Here is a 22,305-nt window from a genome sequence, read left to right as displayed (position 1 = left end):
AGGACGTAGGGCTTTTTGCCAGGGCAAGTGCTTGTGAACAAGACTCTCAGARGAGAGACCCCATCCATCACTCAACTTCTGTTACCAAAATTCTGTAGAGATGACTGTTTCCACCACTATTCAGGTTTCAGTTTGCGGTTATTCTAAATCTGGTCCTGTATATGCAATACAGTTAAGTGATACTCAGAGCAGGCTGCATTACTCCAGTCTTCACACAGACAGCACTTTTTTCCACCTGTCACCTTGGACTTTCCCCACCTCCCTGTAGCAGGACTCTTCTAATCTCTCTCCTCCCCTGCTTCAGCACTATGCATAACAGGGTGAAATAAGAAAAGCAGTAAGATTTCAAATTATTTATGGTGGAAAAAAAAGTAATTAAAAGTTGTTTTGTTTTCTAGTATTTTCTGAATTTTTAGCTTCCATTGCAAATATGGAGCGATGGTATTATATAGTTTGTTTTCATATTGTTACATAAAATCAGTGATGTTGAAAACGTGTACATCCCTGGAAGACCTGTTCAGGAGTTGTGAATGCACAGCCCTGACTTCCTGTGTTGTTTTTGACATCCTGTGACGTTTTCTTCACGGAACTGTTRGTTTGAACAAGCGTTGGAGCAAGCGCGGCCTCGGAGCGGGCGGAAAGGCCCGGCCGAGCAGCCCGGCCCCCGGCCCCGCGGAGGCTGCGCAGGGCGGTAATGCCGGGGATCGGCCTCTCCAGGCAGCGCCACMCTCCACGCAGGGCTCGGCTTACAAACAAACCTCAGGCCACTTCTGTTCCCCGAGGCATTAGCTGAATACCATTCTCCGTGCTGCACTAAGAGGCAGGAAACTCTTTTTTCCCCCGTCATACCTAAAATTCAGGGCTCATTCCAAAGGGGAACTCATTATCAGCTGGCTTTAGTTTTCAGTCTCTGTGCAAAATGTGCTGTACTTACGATGATGGTAATAAGCCAAATTAAAAGCTGAAAACAGCTTATCTGCTGCTTGACCAAGGAAGAAACTGCTAAATGGTTGGGCTCACACTTCCTCACTATTTTTGTACTTCAGGTTACAATGAGGGATCTCACTGGCTCATCTAAACTCACTAAAATAAGCAGTTTTTTTACTTCTTTTTCATCTGCTAGTTTGGTCTGCAAAAGTAAGACCGTGTACACGAGGCCACTGCTTTTAAATTTAAATGTCACAAGTTGTGCATGTCAATATGTAGTTAATGATACAGTAATTTAGCAGTTACTGAAATTTTACCCTGAAGTAGAGTAACTTTTTTTYTCTTCACAGCATGATGGGATAGGATTTTGGGATCCTGTTAGTAGAAAGTGTATTAACGTTTATTTTAAAATAATTTTTAGCYTCACAGATGCATATCAAAGCTAAAAGCAAACCTACCCTGAAAAGTCAAACATGGAAAGGCAAGTGAACACCAGATTMATTTTCCTTTAGTTTTATAATAATTTAAAAGCTGACAATTCATTGTCCGGTGTACGTAATTATGAATGGGTCCCTTGGGCTTGACAATGCTGGAAAAATGTTCAATAAAAAAATTAGTCTAGTTTATTTCTGTGTCTACGTAGCCTCCCTAAAAATAACCTCCCAAAAATTTAATTAGCTTTACCTTACTCCAAAAGGCAGCCTCTAGACCTTCCAGGGCATACTGTTAATGTGGGGAAGCAAGAAGTAAAAAAATATGCATGTCCTTTCCTCAAGTACAGCACTTTTAGTGAACCTACAAGAACAATTTATTGGCATTGTTAGGTCAAGAACTCAYTGCTTTAAATACATAAACAAAAAGAATTTGTGTTCCTACTTTTTGATGTATTTCAGAATTCAAYAATAAAAGGGACAAATTCACCCAAAAAAGGTAGTTTACTAAAATCTTAATAAAATTTCATTGTTCTAAATGTAATGAATAAAGACAAAATAATATATATTTTTTCAGATATTGAAAAAAAATCTGAAACTTGATTCTGCAAGATGATTTTGCATTTGGAAAGACTGTAACTGGAACTTACTTTACTGCTGTTACTTTCCTTTCTAACAATAGTTACCTTCAGATGATTCCATCATATTCTTTATAACAATTTTACAATTTTTACTACCAGTGAAAGTAGGTTTTCATTTGTTTTAAAATAAACCCTGTTTGMGATTTCATTTGGCAGACCTGCAGCATTCTCACATGCCAAGTCATGCTCTCTTTGCTTGATCTTGTTTCATAGCAAGCTTCATAGTAGTAGGGTCATAACAACAAGGATATGAAAATTGTTAAAGGCATTAAGCAATTCAACTTCCTTTAAGCTACAGTGTCAATAAAACTTCATGCAGAAGCATCCAAGGCTTTCTTCYTTATTTTACAGTGCTGATGAGCATAATATCTTAGAAGGTGGAAAGTTAGAGTTTTGCATATAAGATCACATAACTCAGCAAACTAAATTGCTGCTATGTCGGTAGTGTTTGCCACATAGTGAATAAGTGCACCAAGTTTTTGGCTGTTGAATAGTGTGGTTTGCAGCTCTTTGCTTTACTGACCATAAACCACAGGGTTAAAATATAGTGCAAATAACAAAGTAAGAAGGGTTGTAAAACAGTGTTTTCACAGTGTCTTCCAACAGTTGTTATCAGAAGTAGCAGAAGGTGCAAACTCACTTGCAGTCCATGAATAATGATAGTTTTTCTGGCCTTTTAATTTTAACTATTGAAATGGCCATCATGTTTTTCTTCTCTGCAGAAGAGCCAATACCTAATTACAATGATGATCATAAGAACTACCATTAAAACAATTCCAGCTGTTCTGACAGAAGTAGCTCCAGGCAAAGCTGGCCAGAAGTTCTGTTTTGAATATATCTTGAGGTGTTTCTTTTCTGCCTTCTGTAAGTAACAGGCAAATAGTTTTAAGCTTTGTTGTAATCCAAGCACAAATRATGACTTGGTGTTTCACTGAGCACACTGGTGGTAAATACTGCAAAGATCAGCATATGCAGCAAGATACTGGTGAAGTGCCATCAAAGTAAAAGGTCTTCTGCCACTTGCTCCTTTGTACTCCAAACATTATCCAGATTACAAACTGTGGAGTTCTCACATTAAGAATTTGTACTGTTTAACAGACTGCACCAAGGTCACAGAAGAGGGAACAACTGAGCGGGTGATAGTACAGGAGGAAATACTGCACTTCTTTCCTCATATGAAAGCATTCAGCATTCTCAAACTATCTCTGGTATTAGCAACCTAAGTGAAGTAATAACAATGTAATCATCTGTTTAAATGAATGGTTTTTACTTCATTTTCTGTATGCACTGATACTGAGCATTTTCCCTCTGATGAATTACTAAACATGTTCAYGATATTTAAAGACAGGTCCCAGGTCCTGTAAAAGAAAGCATAACCCAAAGGTATGGTAATTTGTACAGTAAGTTTGATGCTATTTCTTCCCACACTTATGAGTGTGATGAGCAGCTATTCAGAATAAGACAGGCTTGTCTGCACACAAGAAGGATTTACTAGATTTATATTTACTAGAAAAACAAGGTACATTCCTGACTATCTATCTGGCCCTTAGTATGACACAATCTGTGCTGAATGTTTGCTTTCAAATATCCAAACAGATGTCAGTTATGAACAGTATTTTGAGGTGAAATTTTAGTCAGCAGAATATGATTTTTCATTTAAAGACATATTGACTTTGCCAGTTGTCACTAGCAAGTTAAAAAAACTCACATATAAAAAAAATCTAAACATAATTTTATGTGCACAAAATCTTTGGAACTATTCTGTTGCAAGCATCAGTTCTCCACTGAAGTTTAGCTGTCTCAGAAACTTGTATTTCTGATATTTCAATGCCTCCCCAATGTCTAACATTTTCTTAATTTCATATAAATGCAGAATCTTTTAAATACAATTTTAGATGCTGGGTTTACTTGAGGTAACTTTTAATTTATTTTTTATGTGATTTTCAGGCATCTTTAGATGCTTCCTGCATTTAACTAAAGTATGTATTACTGAGAAGACTGAATTTAATATTTGAGAACAGAGACAAGCACTGGGGAAAAAAAAACAAAAAAAAAGCACCCACAAAAAAAACCAAAAAACCAAAACGAAAACAAAACCATACACCAAAAAAAACCAAAACAACCCAACAACCCAAAAAAAACCCAAAAAAGATATTTCAGAGGCAAGGAGGATGCTGTAGATAAACTACAGAGTCTCAACTTTTTCTGTGTGACCATCAATTAAGAAACTACTTATAGATACAGATACTACAGTTTAARCACTTCCAAAGCAGTTGAATTATTTCAGAGCGTAAGTCCTGTTTACAAAAGTCATATAATAACCTTGACAGAAGCTTTCACTTTGCTCATGGCCAGCTGTCACTTAGCTATTAGCCATAGGCTTCCTCCTGACAAGGTTTCCAGGCTGCTTTGGAAAGCATGGTGACCTCATTTTCATTACAATGAAGACCAGCCTGTGTTGGCTGTTGGGTAAAACCAGGCCATAATACAGGTACTACATATAATTTCTGTCTTAACAAAACCCTACAGWAGATTTTCCATAGTTCCCCTACAGTTATCTTCTTCCAGACTATTTCTGAATACAACCAGCATATGGATAGAGCAGAGTCAGCATCTCTTACTGACTCTGCATGGCTCAAGAAGGTGACATAGAGTCTCCACAGATGTGTGTGGCCTTTGGGAACATGGAGAAGAGAAAAGCATTTAAAATTATTACATGAGCTGCAAAAACTCTGTGGAAAAATACAGAGTGTAGGAAGTTTATTTTGATGAATGTATCAGGGACAGATATTGCATGTGTATGAGCTTTTCACACACAAAAAAAAAAAAAAAGGAATATTAGTGTTCTTTCGTTTAAGCAAAAGGGCCCAGTGACTGCAGCTTACCTCCAAGGGGCTGAGTCACCAGTTCCTGTCAACTTGTTAACACTAACACATCACTTCAGAGTTATAGTTCCAAAGCTTCAAACTACTCCACACATGCCAGCTTCTGTTCTTACAGTGCAATCACTGAGCTTCAGTTCAGCAGTGTCAATACTGGTGTCTGGAGCTATTTTTAAAGTGCACTGCATTGTCACGAATGAGCCTTCTGGTCTCCTACTATAATCTGTTTAGCAAATGGAGCATTTAGCTACTCCAACCATATAAATATAAATATAAATATAAATATAAATATAAATATAAATATAAATATAAATATAAATATAAATATAAATATAAATATAAATATAAATATAAATATATAAATATATATGCATGATAGGCACTCAATATTCCTTTTATTGTGCAGAATGATTAATTCATTGAAAGGATGCATTAAATAAGCAGAAAACTTTGTTACAACTCACAGAATTGATGTAGAATTAAACCACTGARTCCTGTGGTTGTCAGGAGCCCTAGAAAGTCAATTTTATATGTGCATGTAAGGAAAGCTTTGCTTAGTCATTCATTTATCAGTTGGCCATTTCTTATGTATGGGCAGAACAGTGGTTAAAGGGTCTTCTCTGCAGTTAAGATCTGTATGCTGATTTAGATCAGTCCGCAAAGCATGTGGGAAAATTTTAATTTATGAATTTTTACTATTCTCGTAACTGAGTCATGGGGCCTGTTCACCCACAACACATGGAAGTCTTCATCTTGCAGATTTTCCAGTACTGCAAAAGCTTAAAAAATGTTAACACGGAGTTTGTTCAGAAGTGAAGCCTGTTTGTGCATCAGCAATGTTTCTACATGAAGTTAAAACTTCTTAGACTATCTATAACATTCTTTCATTTTGGCATTTACACAAAATAATAAACTCACTATATGTGTTATTTGTATTATTTAAGCTACGGCTAATGGACATTATAATGATAATATATTGATAAATAAATTAGGAAAGGTTTAAAGGAAATTAAAATCAGGTTACCACTCCCATCCATTTTATACTATCTTCTATTATTACAKTCATTGACTTTCAAAAGTCTGTTTCAATTTTGACTAAACATATTTGGAAATWTGTAATAATCTGAAAGCAATATTTAGTCACTGTGGAAACAAAAGGATTTTTAATACTTACATATTTAGTGGCTGAAATGGTCTGATAATGCAAATCAGAAAGAATACACACTCAGCAGAAGCAAACTCCCCCTTCTCAAGAGGGGCAGTCCAATTTGGCATCCAGGACCTTGTATTCACCAGCTGCTTACGCTGTGCTCAAAGTGTCCCTACTTCAGGAGCCTGGGGGACTTCCTGCAGCCAGGGGTGTTGCTGTGTGACAYGACAGGAGCTCCCCTTTCAGCACTGGTGGTAGCTGTGACAGGACTAACTCTCCTCTGGCTGCTGGCAGTACCTAAAACCCAGCAGCTATAGGGTGTCACACACCCTCCAACTACTTTGTGCTCCCCAAGAATGAGGGTCTCTTTRTTCTGACAACCCCATCATATCTAACAGCCCCATATGGATGTCCTAGGTAACTAAGGGTGTTTTGAAAGGCACTGGAAGCCTCCATTAGGGAAACTGAATTTCATCCCAAATAACACTGTATAAGCAGCTCTGATTCTGGCCTACTTCTAACTGTAATCCTGATATGAGAGAGACTTCAGACAAGGGGAAATGTGGGTTACAATGTGAGATGCTAGGAAGGCATCACTTGCTAACAGGTCAGACTGATGCTCAGATAAGGTGTTTCTAAACTATCTGTAATACCACAAAGCTGACTGAATCTAACTCTACTCTGAAAAAGCTATCCACATGATAACAGAAAATTAYGTATAATTCTGGCTAAGATAATGGACTCTTCTCCACTGAAGCCAAAARGTACTTCTGGTTTCAGATGGAAGGACTGGTTTAAGATGGAAGTGTGGGAATTGATGCTAAATGCCTTCTAGTCTGTTGCAGTTTTATTCYGACTCATGAAAAGAATTTTGTTAGCTACAGGTAAAATGTTAAGAAGATGGGACATACTCGCAAGTATTTTTGTTCTGTACCAATAATCTATTCCCAAATTTAGGAAGTATCATTTGGAGAAGTTTCACAATACAGAAAAGTATAGGAACATGGTGAACTTAAAGGACAAGAATGATGAAYTAAAACTAATTTAGAAGCAGGAGAATGTTATAGTTTCAAACCTGCTGAGGCAATATTTAAAGACAAATATGACTCAAATCTTAGGGTGTAGACTCACTGAAGAATATCAACAGTAATTTTCAAACGTGTCTTGCAGAGTTTAAATATAAAAGTAAATTTTCCAAAAATAATTTTCTTACTACTAAGAATAATAGTCTGGTGTATCCTCATTCTTTTGATGTTTAGGCKACTAAGCATAGTTTTAGTCTTTGAGTGTAAGAGAGATTCACATAGGGAATACATGATAGACTTTTATTTGGAAAACACAAATTTTTAAAACAGATATTACATCAATTTCAGCTGTACACTTATGCCTATCAAACTCTGATAATTAAAGGAATATGATGTGACTTGACTGTATATTCAAAGAAAGTTAACTTACCTTGTAGTTTGTCTGTGTTCAAATGGGAGTACTTATGGCATCTGTTTCCTTCCCTGTGTTGCTAAAATATTGCTCATTGTAAAAGAAGAAGCAAGAGAAATTAAAGAGAAGCTAAAATAGAGAAGTTACTTGAAAACCCAAATGTCTAGAAATGTCATTACATATTTAGAATGTGAGTCCTTCTAGAGGAATTTACATGCTGGCATCTTTTATGCCCTCACAGACTGAAAACAGTAATACCAATAGATAGAAATATTGTAATAAATATAATGACCTCACAGCTATCATAGATTTACCTTGGGCTAAAATTTTATAGAAACAGAAAAATTAAYAAAACTCAGATCCCTTTACTTAGAAAGTAATTCTCCTAATGAATTAGTTGTGGTAAACAGAATACCTGTTAATAGTCTATGACATATTGTATGCAATTTAGCTACTCTGATTCACAGAAAAAGGAACACATACAGTCATTGGCCTTTTTTGTTGTTATTTGGGGATATTTTATCACTCTGTCAATACTCTTTGGGTTCACAATATGTTTTCTAGCATTCCTCTCTGAAGACATTATGAAAATCCTTCCACCCAGTGGAATAGGAAAAAAAAATATTTGAAATTTTTATATAGCATGAATTACATAAACTATTTAATTGYATGTAGTTCACTTCAGCTGTCCCTTCAGTCAACTTAAACAGCTCAAAAGCAAGACTTCAAAGCTGTTTCAAAATTTTTAAAGAAATGCCTAAAATATTTTAGAAATARAAGATTTTAAAATGCTTTAATAATATCAGAATATTAGAAGCAATATGAGAAGAAATAGGGACTAGAATAGCACACGGGAAATATATTGATTTTACAAGGTCAATACTTAGTAAGGTAAGTATTGATAAGCAAGGTGAAGGGTGTGATTGGGCAAACATACCTCCTTTTATATCAGCACTAYCCATTCTCACTGCTTATTACTCGATTCTGCATCTGAGATTGAATCACTGCTGCTTTTATGGAGTCCTATGGTSTTCCAGGCCAGGATCAAGAGACCATCTTCTACATGCTGTAGAAACAGATATATATGAATAACTATGTAACTGAAAAAATAACCTACCTGTAATGAAAAATCATTCCTGGGACTTTCTTCATCACTTTTGAGAATCTCAAATGTACACAGTTAATTTTAACTGTGGAAACATAAGTAGCCTGGAAACCTTGGGTAAAACAACCAAAAAACCTCCATATTTTTCATGCAAACTTTGGTCCCAAGCCTTCGAATGACAACAGCCTTTCCCCCCAAAGTAGCTGTTGATAACAGTCCTAAATAGATACTGCAAGCTGGTATCCCAGGTAGAACACAGCAGCAACCAGGGGTATCTGCACCAGTACATTTTGTGTGATGGCATGGACACTAGAAAAATGTGTCTCCCATCTTCTCTGACTTGTCCTTGAAAGTTCCTCCTTTGCTCCAACCACCAGAGATCAGCAGGAAGAATTTCCTTTGGTTCTTCATGTTGAGTGAACCTTGCAGCTGTCTCCATGCACAAGTATCTGATGAATCTGACTTACATTGCTACAACCCACTGMATTTTGTTGATACTTCTCAGACTTAAAGGGCTTGTGACTTAAAAGGGGCTGTAACATGCTTTCAGCAATACCACAGTGGGCTTGCTGGCTTTGTGCTTTTTTTTTTAATGTAATTGTATGGAACTGAGGTAATAAAATTTTTCTGGTTGATAGAACAGATAGAACACATCTGAGAAGCTATATTGTTGCTGTTTCTGAGAGAAAAAAACAAGTAGGCAATATGCTGCTTCTCAGCAGAGAGGAGGCCCTGYTCTTTCAGGTTATTGTCCAACTGAAGATTCTCAGGATACCATGACTACAAGCCAGGCTCTCTTGGTGATGATGAACAAAGACTGCAAAACTGGTAAGGAAAGTGGCAGCAACACACAGCCATCTTACAGCTAACATCCTACAAAAAGCAAATTAGTTGATGGGTCTGTACTCAGGCAGTGAGCAGGGCTTTTCACACTACAGGGCATTTGGGGTGTGCTGTAATTGGGGTTTGGTAGGTGTGCAGCAAATTCAGGAAGTGCAATTTGCACCTCCTGGTGCCAGAAACAGAATGAGTCAGATCTTTAAAGCTTCAATTTCAGCTTTGCTTCTGCCTCCTCATTGTTCTGACTAATRCAATGATTTCATACCCAGCTAAGTATGGTAAAAGCCAGCTGCATGKCCTCTAGGTTAGAGCCAGCTCATGCTGGCGTCAAAGCTAAAAGACTCCCACAGATTTCAGGGGAACAGCAGCAGGTCATTCCAGCTACCTGTAAGCGAAGTTATTAACTGCACTAGGAAACACACAAATCAAGATACATTTAACAACGCAACAAACTGCATCAGAAGTCATTAGCATCTCAATTTTTAGGTGTCAATTTGAAATATCTAAAGAGATCAAAAGTTCAGAAAGAACAAAGCAGGACATAAGACTTCTAAAATATTAAAAAGCCTAGTAACCTTCCAAACAAGAAACTTAAAGTAGGCAGCAACTTTAAATACAGCTCTCAAAACATAAGGGAAAAAAAACCTCTAGAAAAATGCTCTATACGGTTTCAGCCCCAGATGTGCCCCAGTTACAGCACATCCCACATGCATGTGCTGTGAAAAGTCCTGGTAACTGCCTCAGCACAAACTCATCTAACACTGCAGGATCAGCGTCATCTGTTAACTTGGTATGACCTTGGTCCTGGATAATGGGCAGTATTGAAATCTGTGTCATTCATGAGGCTCTATACACCCACTGGCACTCTTCATAGTCACTGTACACATTTACAGAACACACGCTTCTTTCCAATTTATTTCATTATTTACTAAAAGTATTTTAAAAACCATTTTTTATCAATGGGTAGGAGGCTTTTTCCTTCTGGTTGTAAATTAATTTAGTAATTCGTGAAGAACACCAAGGGTRAAATTAGTTTAAATAATGTAACATTTGAAAGATCTAGTAGCAGTTTTCTATCCCTGTGTTCTCCCACTGGAACCACAACTTGGCAATGCGTGTGATAACTGTTTTTCCTTCTGATCTTGTGTAAGCCAAAACCTTGGTCTGACAAATGATATTGTGAGAGCAGTTATCTAAAACTGCCTGGAGCTYTGGCAGAATCAGGCCAAGGGCCTTGATACTAACCCTGCAAAAGGTTTGCAGTTGGCTATTGGCAGAGTAAGATTAGATTTGGTTCTGTAAAACTGTTGTAACTGTGGAAAATGAAGACTTCATTGTTTAGTAGTGTTCGTAGTTAGCCCACATCATTTTTTTCTCAAAAGGTGAGGATAAGGTCAGTGGTGAGACCCAGAAGCTTCCCCACCTCTCTAGAAGAACTGCAGGGAGAAAGACCAGGGTAATTTGACACAGAGGTCAGATTTTCCATGTACTTGCTGTACAGTATACTCTAGTCTCAGAATAGTGCAGCTGACAGCTAGGATCCCTCCTTTCTAACAGATGTCAGGTGTATTTCAATAAATATCGAAACCATGGATAGCTTTCTGAGCCTGATGTGAAACGCAGAGATTCTAAGGTTTCCTGCACGCAATTTGTAACCTCCTTAGAGGCCCTGATTATCAGTCTTGCCAGCCTATCAAGTACTACCCGCTTTTTGGGTCAAAGAGTCATCAAAATGGGGTCAGAGGACGAGCTCATTATTTCCTGTCTTCTCAGCAGTCTGCTCCCAGTGTGYTTCTTGGCTCCTCTGTGACGCACATGGCATTGTTTGTGAAACAATGTCATGTTTTAATGATTTGCAAAGTACTATGAATCGTGCATATTGAAGATACTCAGCAAGAATTAACAGCTGCTATTTAGTGCAGCAAAGTTTTATAGAATTTCAAGGATATAGACTAATTAGGTGCTGAACAATAAGCCCCCATTACAGTGGTCTTACTTAAATTGCTCATCAAAACCAATACACTGGCAAAAGCATGAGAAAAATGTAAGATTTAAAATGTATATTTAATCTAATTTGCTACATGTGAAGTAGCATATCTTCAGATGGATCTCAGTAAAAACACATAAAATAAATATTAAAAAAAATCTTGCCAAATAATTAAATTTCAGAACCCGTAAGGCGTCTGAGCCCAGCGTGACCCGCTGTCACCGCGCTGGTGTCACTGGCGTCATTCCTGCCCCGCACCGCCCGGTGTGTCACATCAGCACCTGGCGTACCCTGCGGAGCWGCTCCTCCTGCCCGGCACGAACGGCGGCCCGAGGTGTTCCCGGTTCCAGCTCCGGCAGGGCCCGGGCGCAGCCGGGACACGGCGCCTCCCGGAGCAGCCCCGCCTGAGGGGCCCGGCCGCTGCGCCACGGCGCCCCCTGGCGTGGCGGGTCCGCCACGGCGCCTCCCGGCCCCGCGTCCTGAGGGAGCCCCGGCCCCAGGGCGGGATGGCGGCGAGCACTGTCCCCACAGCGGCCCCACAGCGGCCCCACAGCGGCCCCACAGTGGCCCCACAGCGGCCCCACAGCGGCCTCACAGGGAGCACCGTCCCCATACCGGTCCGCAGGCAGCACAGTCCCCACAGCGGCCCCCGGGGAGCGCCGTCCTCACACCGGGATGGCGGGAAAAGGGGCTGCCGGAGGCGCTGGAACATTATTATTTTTAGGGACAGTAAAACCTTGTGGTGACTGCTCCTTGCAGGAAGCCTCATTAAAACTAATTATAGCTCCTCATTACGGCCGCATTACATTTCTGTTAAGAAATACATTAAAAGATACGAAGTGGCAGAAATGTCAGTTCGGTAATGACATAAAATGAACAAACCACGCCTTTTTAAATAAAACCTTGAGAAAAGGGTCTGCAGTATTTAACCTAAAAGATAGTGCACCTGGTAGGCAGAAATCATCATCATCCCAGTGTAACGAGAACATTAACATTTCAGAGCATGAACAAAAAGTGYTTCTAAAACAATGTTTGTGGAGGTTAACATTAATTTCCTTCCTTAATACATGATAAAGTTGTATTAAAAYCATATTTGAATTCTGTGTTAATGCATCTCCACAGATGACCAACTGATTTAAATTAGAGAACGTTTATTGACTAGTTTGTTTCTCCCATTGCAGCCGCTGCAGCAGCAGGGCCAGCACGTCCAACATCAGCCTGGGCCTCTGGCAGCACTGGCCACTGGAGCTGAGTCCATTTTCAAACCATGAACAGCTGGCTCGAATTAACGCCTGGGAGCCCACACCCTCACTCTCCCTCAAATAACAATGCTTATTACATTTTTATTACACTGAAAGGAATAAGCGTTTGGGAAAACAACCAGCRTCTACAGGGTGGTGTGAGGGAGGACATTACGATATTATCCTGTGCAGCAATCTCTTTCTTCTCTCTCTCCATTTGATAATAAAAACTGTGACCAGACAAATGTCCCTTTCACACTTTGCTCCTCTGCTTTTTGTTCTCTGTCACTCTCCCTAAAACAACACAAACTAATTGAGCCATTAATAGTTTGTCAGATTCCAGAGTCTGGGGTGTATTTTTGCCAGCCTATCTGTATCCGAATGGAAGTGCAGAGCTGGTGTGGCAGCCACAGATGCATGAGAGGTCCCATACATCCCTCCAGCTCCTCTCATGCTGAGGAGAGTTCTGGGTATGGATAGGAGGCCATACTGACATTTCCGCCATCACTTCTGTGTCATCTCTCAGCACACTGTTCCACCCCCCTCTCTAAGTTTCTTTGCTACATAAAGCAATTACAACTGGAGCTGACTCATTACACCACAGTCCTTGGAGTCACTGCCTCATGCAAGAAAATAAAAGCTCTCCCTCTTTGCTATGAGATCCACTTTCTGCTGGTATTTGAGTGAAACAGTGGCAACCCAGAACTGTCACCCAACACTCAAGCAGCTTTGTAACCCCGTAGTGACTTGGTAGGAACAACAAATACATTAATTCAAATGGAAGGGAGCTGGAATGGTCCCAGTGACATACTCAGTGCAAGGTGGTGACTTGAAGGTGGGAAAGCACTTCTGCCTAAAAGATGAAGACTCAGAAGTTATCTATATGTGCATTGTCTTTCACATTCCCTTGAGCTGACAGATTCCCCACCTACCTGTGTGAAGTTTTATATGGTAACAATGAAGGGAAAGAGAAGTACTAATASAGAAAGTGAGATAACAAACACACAAAATTGAAAAATATGCTAAAAAGAAGCCCTGCAGCAGAATTAGAAATCAAATTTCCCCTTGAAAACAGCAACAGGAATCTAGCCAAGAAACGGTCTTGGTATATTTTGGAAACTAGAAGTGGAATAATTAGAGGCATATCTTATTGAATCAGTAATACATAAGAAATATTTTCTACCACTCTAATTATGGATTTAGTCCTGTAAATCTTTATTTGCATAAGAAGTTTGTAATTACAATAAATACTAAATGCTTGGAAGATGTTTATGCTGTTCTTAAAAAAATTGTTTATCAGGAGACTGAAACAAAGCAGTMGATTGTAACATCTAATTATGAAAAAGAGGATACACATTGCATCCAAATATTGTGGCACTCTTCTTCTTCTTTTAGGGTGAACACCACAAACACTGAAAACATTTGGATTAAAATAAAAAGTTTATAATTTTGGTAGATGTGTTTTAAACTGAGGGTCAATCTGGCAAAAATAACAAGCAAGCTGGTCCTGTTCCACATTAAGCATGCTGTACTTTACTTCTGAGATTAAGAGTTATTTTTAATCTTAACTGCAGGGTCTTTACTGTTATTTTAGTAAGTGTCTAGATATATGTAAATATTTACTCACATAAGTATTTTACGAGCCATAGAATCACTTTAAAAACAGTGCACTTGGAGAAAAATATTAATATGAAAACCGTATCATATTACAGTGCTATTCATGTATGTTGTACATTAACCACAAATTATGATATATTCTTGTTCAGAAAAGCTTTCAAGCTCTGACAGTATTATTTGATGGTTTACATATGGAAAAACGGAAAAGAAAACTATTTTATTATCCTCCACTAGAGGGAGAGAGTGCAGCTCTTGTTGCTGGGCAGATTCTGTAGTTTCATTCTGCACCGTTTAAAGCAATGATGTCGGGTTTTGGGGTAAGAAAAATCCGAGCAATTTAGTCCATTATATTATCAAATACAAAGTAATTTCTAAAATACTAAAGTCCTGAAATCTAAAATTTTATTGCTGCTAAGTTACCTTCTGCAATCATTACTACACCATGTTGATTTCTTTAGACATGGATGTTAACATATCTATAAAAAAATCTAAAATAGCAAAAGTGACAGAAATTGTAATATTGGAAAAAAGTTACTAAGTTGATAATGAAACAAAATTACCTATATTGTACTTTCCATTCTATATTGTATATGGAACATTCCTACAGGTACTGCATCGTTTTACTGCTTCTTTACAAATCAGAGCATGATTTCTCCACCCAACAGGCCACCCTTTACCTCAGAAGCTGAGAGAAGTCTCACCTCCTCAAAGACAATTTGCCAGTGACTTTTCAGAGTGTCGATGCTTCCATTTCACCTAAATATCCTGATGATCCACTCCATGATATCCACATGAGCATCGGTCACTTTTAGTCCTCTGGACTCATTGTCCTGCTGGTTTGCAGCTTGTGGTAGGGTAAGAAAAGAAGTGCTGCTGTCTGTGTGCTCACAGAACGTGTTGGAAGTGCCCGAGCCTACAGAAAATCGAGACATTTGGTTTAGTTTCTCAGTATTGAGCAGGACCAAGCTTCTGATGCGTGTAATGGAAAGCGGGTACTTTTGTTTGGAAATTGGGTACAGGATGCCCTGTACCTATAGGACAACCATGGGTGGCATATAATGGAAGGCTAAAAAGTTACTTTCATTTAAAGTAACCCTCATTGCAGAAAGAGTAAAGAAGGAAGGCTGGGAGGGGTTACTATCTCAATTGGCAAAGAAACAATCTACCACTGAAAGTTTAAGTGACCTTGAAAATTTCCAAATAGTTCTTTATATACTGACACTGGACAGACTAAGCACAAGACAACAACCTTTCAGTTTGTGCTTATCTAGATTTTAAAGGAAGCCCTCTGTTTATGGTCCAAGAACAAAAACTTAGCAAGGAAACACAATCCAGACCTTAATACAATGTTTGAATTTAATTTTGAAATTTACAAAATGYTCACAAATAAAATATATATATTCTGCACTCCTGTTTATTTAATTTTTTTAAGGAACTGGAGGCCGTTTAATAATACATTCCTTTTCCCTATCTCTGTTTAAGGAAAACTGTAGTTATTGAAAGTATGACACAGACATTGAAAAAAAAAACAAAACCAAAACAAGCAAGTGATATTGGAACAATTACTGAGAAGGAAGGAATGACTCTATCTTGTACACATAATGGTAGCTTTTGTACAAATAGTTCTGGCTGAGCTGTCACAGGGATCTCTGTTGCAGGATCTCTGGATTTTGTTGGCCTAATGCASATCAGTCACACTCCAGCTCTCCAAAATAGCCCATGCAGCTGTGGAGAGTGCAACAGCAGCAGGACACTGAACACACCCTGGCAGCTTTACACAACCTGCAAATCCCTACTGATGAAGATGACCTTATGAGACTTGAGCCACCAATGGCACACTGCAGTTCAGTTGTGAGCTGAGGAAGTCACCTACTCTAACTTGGCTGAAATGTTTACAGCTCTCAATTCAGTGGAGGATGGTGTATGTGTCTCATTCTGTTTCTAATCATTGCTTACCTGCTCTGTTCTCATGAATCATAATGCCATTYTGTTCTGCTATTTAAAAAATACCTTTTCTGAAAATATATTGCTTTGGTATTTTACACAAGTCAGGTTATTAAAATGTTGTGTTAGAATTTCTTGTAAGCGTTGATATTTCACAAACTGTTTATAAAGAATGTAATACTTTGGCAGTAGTGCTACAGAGAATAAAAAGAGAAACAGGAAAATCACACAGTTAAAATAAATCTCAGAAAAACTCAAAATTTTACAAGCACAAACACTGTTTTATATCATATTTTCAAAAAGTTTACAGATCAGAAGATTCTTTTGACTGAAATGTCTGTCAAGATAAACATGAAGAAAGCTACAGAACAAAGACAGGAATSAATTTTAAACTTTTCTCCTAATCTGCAACAAAATCAAACTAACTGGTTTGGACAAGACACATTTACTTTGTACCCACCAGAAGAAAATAGTTGAAGAGCAAAAATTTAGAAAGCTGCTGCACACAGATTAATACTGTGATTTGAATGCCAGAAATTCTGTCAAAGCCTCGGTACCACTGAAATAAATATTTCAATTTGTATCAACTAGTTCATTGCTAACTTGATCTTGCTGGAATTTGCAGTTAATTTGGTATATTTGCAACAGGTGCTACCCATGACCAAGTCACACACTGAATGCTCTGAGATCTCTTACATGCACCAAGTCTGACCAGGAGGAAGTGACTGCAGTGCCAGTGTGAGTCATGTYGGAGGCCTTGAGTTCTCTGTCCTCACACAGTACTTCAGATGTTCAGCCAACTGCAACCACACCCTTATGCTCACACGTTTTAAACCAGAAAAGCAAGATATCATTCTGTGGAAAACATGTTMGTGTTACAATAGCACCTAGGACTAATAGGATTTTTCTTGATAAGATAGTCTATTTTACCTTTTCAATATACAATTTTGATTGCTAACATATAAACCTGAAATTAAATAACACTGCTAAAAGGGACTGTTTTATCAACTCTTCCTTTGTTTTGTGAGCAAGTGTCATTCCTCCTGTTCTGTGACTTTCTGGATCAGGGAAATAACTATAATGAGTTGCAGAACACACATTTTCCTGTGGATGCCTTTATCTACAACATGGAAACAGGTTTGCTGTTGTTGCTGCCACTGAAGAACTTAGAAGTGTGTGTGTGGCAGCAGTTTAGTTCAGAAGCAGCAGCCACTGAACACCCTCCTACCCATCCCATGTACCCTGCCAGCTCTTTAGACCTCTTCTCCAGCCCAGTGTCCTGTTCATACTCACCTTCTCCCTTCATTCTTGCTGCACTTCTTGTGGCAGGATGAACYTGGCTCTGACCTCTCCTGTGAGGCAATACTCAGTTTTGCTGGGGGAACCTCTAATATGAATCTTGACAAGTCACTGACAAAATATCCCCTCTACTCTGAGGCAGGACTGTTAACCTCAGCAGCATCCTCACATGCTGAGAAACATCCTTTGGTCCTTCTAATACACTAAGGAAACTTTCGCATCTCTCACAGGATACACAGAGAATTTTTACACAATTTAATTGAAAGAGGGCAGCCTTAGATTAAATACTACGAAGAAATTCTTCACTGTGAGGATAGTAAGGCCTTGGCACAGGTTGCCAACAGAAGCTTGGCTGCCCCATCCCTGGAAATGTTCAAGATTAGGCTGGATGGGCCTTTGAGCAACTTGGTCTAGTGGAGGGTGTTCTTAACCACAGCAGGGGGTTTGAAACGCCATTCTATGATTCTGCACTGTCCTCAAGGAGCTAAGAAAATTGGTCAGGACCTCCTTTATCTGTAGCTGCTATAATGCATCAGCTTTTGGAGAGAGAAGAGAGAAGACAGAAAAGACAAGTAGTTATTCTCCATGAAAATGAAAATGAAAATCTCCATGCCAGCAATGATAAAAAYGTTGCTTTTTCCTCTACTTTTGAATTCCATTCCCATGGCCTATCCTCAGTCTTGGGTGAACTTGAAGACAGCAAATTAGTTCATTCTTTCCCATTTGAGTAAGACTCTGCAGCTATCATGGGAGTAGGTGGRGGAATAGCTGAAAATGTTCCTATTTGCTCAGAGTGCTGTTTGAGAATGTTGTTTTGTGGTGAATCCACCATAGATACCGAGGATTCTCCACAGACAGGCAGTGGGAAAACAAGAAAATAYGCATTATTTCTGTTTGGCAGTCTGGAGTTATCAAAATGAAGAGAGGATACAAACTTTTAGGCTGTCATAAGAAAGCTGTACTACTGTGCAGTCTCTATGCCAAATGATAATATTAAGTTGGATTTGTTTTCCTTTTTGCCTTTTTATCCAATACCAATGTAACATGCCCCTGCAAATATACAGAATTCTTCAGTCACACAAAGAGGCTTATGGCAGAAAGAGGAAGCAAAATCTATAAATACCATAAACTATAATTCCTTTAAAGGGTAACTGTGCAACTAAGAACCAGGTCATTTGGTGATACTTTGCACTGGTTAAATGTTTAATGGTTGAACAAAACTGGGAGGATGATTTTTTTTTCTGTTCTGCATTTTGGTGCTGCAGTAACCAAGCTGCTATTTCAAACCTTTCCTTCTTCATCAGTCACTGCAGCGCAACCACTTCATCAGAAACAGGGTGGCAACTTAATGAGAGCTTTAGGGAGGAGAGTAATCAGCACTACAGCAACAGTAGAGAAAAAGTGGTGGGAAGATAAACAGCACTTTTTCATTGGTACATGTTTCCAGAGGGCTTTATGATCTCTAAGCTCTACAGTGCAGCTGGCCTTTTGTGCAATGGGGATTAAGMCAGTGATTAAAGCCTAAGGTGAGGAAAAAGCTAAAGACTATGGTCTGGATGAATGAGCTATTCYATCCAATGCTAGTTGGATGAAATCCTGGGCCTGAAGAGTGGGAATAAATGGGTTGATGTTTAGCTGGTGACCAGTACAAGCAGTACACTTATACAGTGCCAGAATTGTTCATTACCTTGGTTGTAACTGGGATGATGATACAGGATGGACCTGTAGCAAATTTTCAGATTACACTAATTTAGAAGAGGTGATTTTCAAACCAAACAGAGGTACAGTTGAGAGGCCTTTGAGAAACTTAAAAACTGGGTCAACAGAAACCTTACAAAATGTAATGAGGAGTGCAAAGTGAACACAGGCGGTTGAATAGTGCCAGGCACCAGTGCAGTCTGTCAGAGCAGCAGCTGAAGAGCATGTGGCTGTCACAGTGGACACTAAGTTGAACATGGGCCAACAGGGTGTTTTCATTGTGGATAAAGTGAACCACAGTCTGAGCTACATTCGGAAGGGAGCATGGATAGCAGATGAATGGAGATTATTATCGCTCCTTTTTTTTGTGATAGTGASTCCACACTTGAGATAATGTGTCCTGTTTGGGGCTCCCCAGTTCAGGAAGGATGTCAAGAAATAGGAGAGAGGCATGCAGATGGCTGATGAGATGGTAAACAGCCGACAGCATACAACTTGGGAAGAGATGTTGAAGAAGTTGGGCTTGGTTTGCCTGGCAAAGAAGAAAATAAGGGGAGATCTGATAACAATCTAAAACTACCCAAAGGACAATGGCAAAGATCATTGAGCTGGACTTTTCTTAGTAGTAGTGAGTGGCAAAACCAGAAGGAAAAGTCACAAGCCGAGTCCTTGGAGCAGTGACTAGATGCATGTGATTGTGCATAGCTGGTGCTACACACTGCCCAGAAAGGCTGGCCAGTCTCTATCCTTGAAGACTTTGAAGGGCAGCTTAGGCAAGGCCATGACTGACCTGAAATACTGCAGGTCACAGAATTGCTCTCAGGGGAAGGCTGGACAGGGTAGACCCCAGAAATCCCTTCCAACCACTGGTTCTAGGACTATGCTGCCACAGTGCCCCTCAGATAGTAAAGAAAATTGAGTTTTGGATTCTTCCTACTTCTGCCTTCTTCCCTCTCTCTCTCAGTTCCTCTTTCCCTTTAAATTATATTATGACATCTAATGACCATTATTTTTAAGGCTCTGGTAAAGCATCCTTCCTTTTAAGCTGAGGTTACTCTGCTTGCTATCCAAGCATTTTGCACAGTTATGATTTCTAAGACACCAGAGTCTGTGAGAATATGTTTACATCTTATTTGACTGGATCAGGCATCTTATTCTTCTTAGCTAAAAACTGCKGACTTTTTCTGATACCATAAGACTGTCTTCCCCATTTTTACAAAATGTTTTTTTTTCCTCTACATAATTTGTACACTTGCTGTTAGACTTGTACACTTTAATGGTTTCAATTCAAGTAGATCTATACATGCTCATCTTCCCAAGAGACAACATAAATCCAAGATTATAGGCCAGAACCACAATGGTATATGAACCAAAACTGCTGAAGCAGTATGACACAGCTAAGTGAATTCTCCATCAGATCAAATCTCTGTTGGCACAAGGATTTAGACACATAGGCAGCATCTCAAGTACTGGAGGCAACATGGGTTAACAGCAAGTCAAATCTGTTTCTATGGGAGGCTTAATAAAGGATGCCAGCATATTAGATAATTCATAAATCCAAGTGTATGTGTCTCAAACTTGAGTAATAGCACTAGTCAATGAGCAGGAAATTTCAAGTACCAAGTCCCTAGCATTAAACCTTTTAAGAAACCAGACTCTGGTGAAAAATCCAATGCCAAGTTATAAAATAAATTCTTGGATATCAGCGCCCATCCTCCAGATGGAGGAAAGAGTCAAGTAAAAAAAAAAAAAAAAAAAAAAAAAAAAAAAAAAAAAAAAAAAAGTCCCATATACATATTTTAACTCCCTTCAGACCATTTCTTCTTTAATAGATTCTGTGCCACATTTTGCACATAGACAGCATGTATAACACAATTAAAACATTCCTGTGTGCCTCTCTTCATTTTGTTTTCTCAAGRTATTTCTTATTACTTCTTAAATAGCTTTCATTTATACTTCTACGACATCAAGCATCTCTGACGATGAAAGTTATGTGTGGTGGCATAGAGTCACCTTAGCCTGGGTATATTCACTGCAAGCAGCAACAAATTGCAGAATATAAAACTCATTAGCCTGGTTATTTAGAAAAATACAACCGAGGAGTGGATACTGGTCTGAAAAAGTAATGTATTTTTGCAGCTCTTCTCCMAAGGGTGGAATATTTTTGAAACTTATTTATTCAGCAAATAAAGTACCATATAACAGAACTTCCCGAACTGTATTGTTAGGGTGGTTTGGCTACATAAATTCAATCAGCCACTCTGAAATAAACGTAATTCAACGACCGTCAAAACCTTGATACCGGCTGCTTTTATTGGATTATATCCTCCAACTCTCTGGAATGTAAATTTCCGGCCATAACCTGTGCAGCAATAAACTTCATTCAGCCACAAGAGTGTGCATGTGAGAGGATTGCAAATCTGCTCTGCCAAACCAGAATTAGCCGGTATCGCAGGAATGAAAGAGCGTGGAGATTTGAAATTGCAGGGAATGGAGACAAGGCGGTGCAGAGGACGAGCTGCCTGGGGGACAGGGGGCCCCAGACAGATGCCGCACTCCTGTGGAAAATAAGCGCCGGGGCGGCGAGCAGGGGCGAGGCTGAGCTGTCGCGGGCGCTGAGCGGAGCCGGGCGCAGGTGGACACCAGAGCCCGCAGAGCCCCTCGGGTCCGGGGCGCGGAGCAGCGCCGCGGCTTGGGCTGACAGCGAGGGCTCAGCACTGAGCCGCGCAGGGACGGCGGCGCTGGCGGAGCTCGGCGCGGTGAGTACCTCGGGAGGAGCCGGGAGCCACCGCACGGCACCGGCACCGGCACCGGCACCGGCAGCGGGTGCGGAACGCGAAGCGGCCGCGCCGCCTGCGGCAGAGGCGCGCCGTGCTGTGCTGTGCTGTGCGGGGCTGTGCGGGGCTGTGCTGGGCTGTGCTGGGCTGTCCCGGGCTGTCGCGACCTGTCCCGGCTCGGGGCTCCCGGGGCCGGGGGCGACGGCCCCTCGGAGGCGCGGCGAGCCGGGAGCGTGGCTGCCGCAGCGGGGTAACCCGCGGTCATCCTTTGTGCTCGGCGGGCGGGCGGTGCCGCGGCCGCACCGCCTCCCGAACGCCGCCCGGCCCCG

General features: G+C 40.0%; 1 protein-coding gene across 6 annotated transcripts in view; it reads right to left on the bottom strand.

The window, feature by feature from the left end:
• The window catches only part of ZBTB38 (zinc finger and BTB domain containing 38), a 46,862-nt gene extending 35,058 nt beyond the window's left edge, over positions 1–11,804 (bottom strand). For 2 of the 6 annotated variants that reach the window (XM_057366920.1, XM_057366924.1), the window contains exons 1-3: positions 11,691–11,804; positions 8,406–8,534; positions 7,487–7,558 (exon numbers count right to left, since the gene is read on the bottom strand). The gene's annotated coding sequence lies outside the window, so the exon portion shown is untranslated. The other 4 variants (XR_008965377.1, XM_057366922.1, XM_057366921.1 and 1 more) reach the window with 4 other exon arrangements.
• Positions 11,805–22,305: the final 10,501 nt, after the last annotated feature.

The sequence above is a fragment of the Malurus melanocephalus genome, unplaced genomic scaffold (genome assembly GCF_030028575.1).
Source record: "Malurus melanocephalus ecotype Western Australia unplaced genomic scaffold, MMel_1.1 scaffold_73, whole genome shotgun sequence".
NCBI classification, from domain to species: domain Eukaryota; kingdom Metazoa; phylum Chordata; class Aves; order Passeriformes; family Maluridae; genus Malurus; species Malurus melanocephalus.
This window is presented reverse-complemented; position numbering and strand designations above follow the sequence as displayed.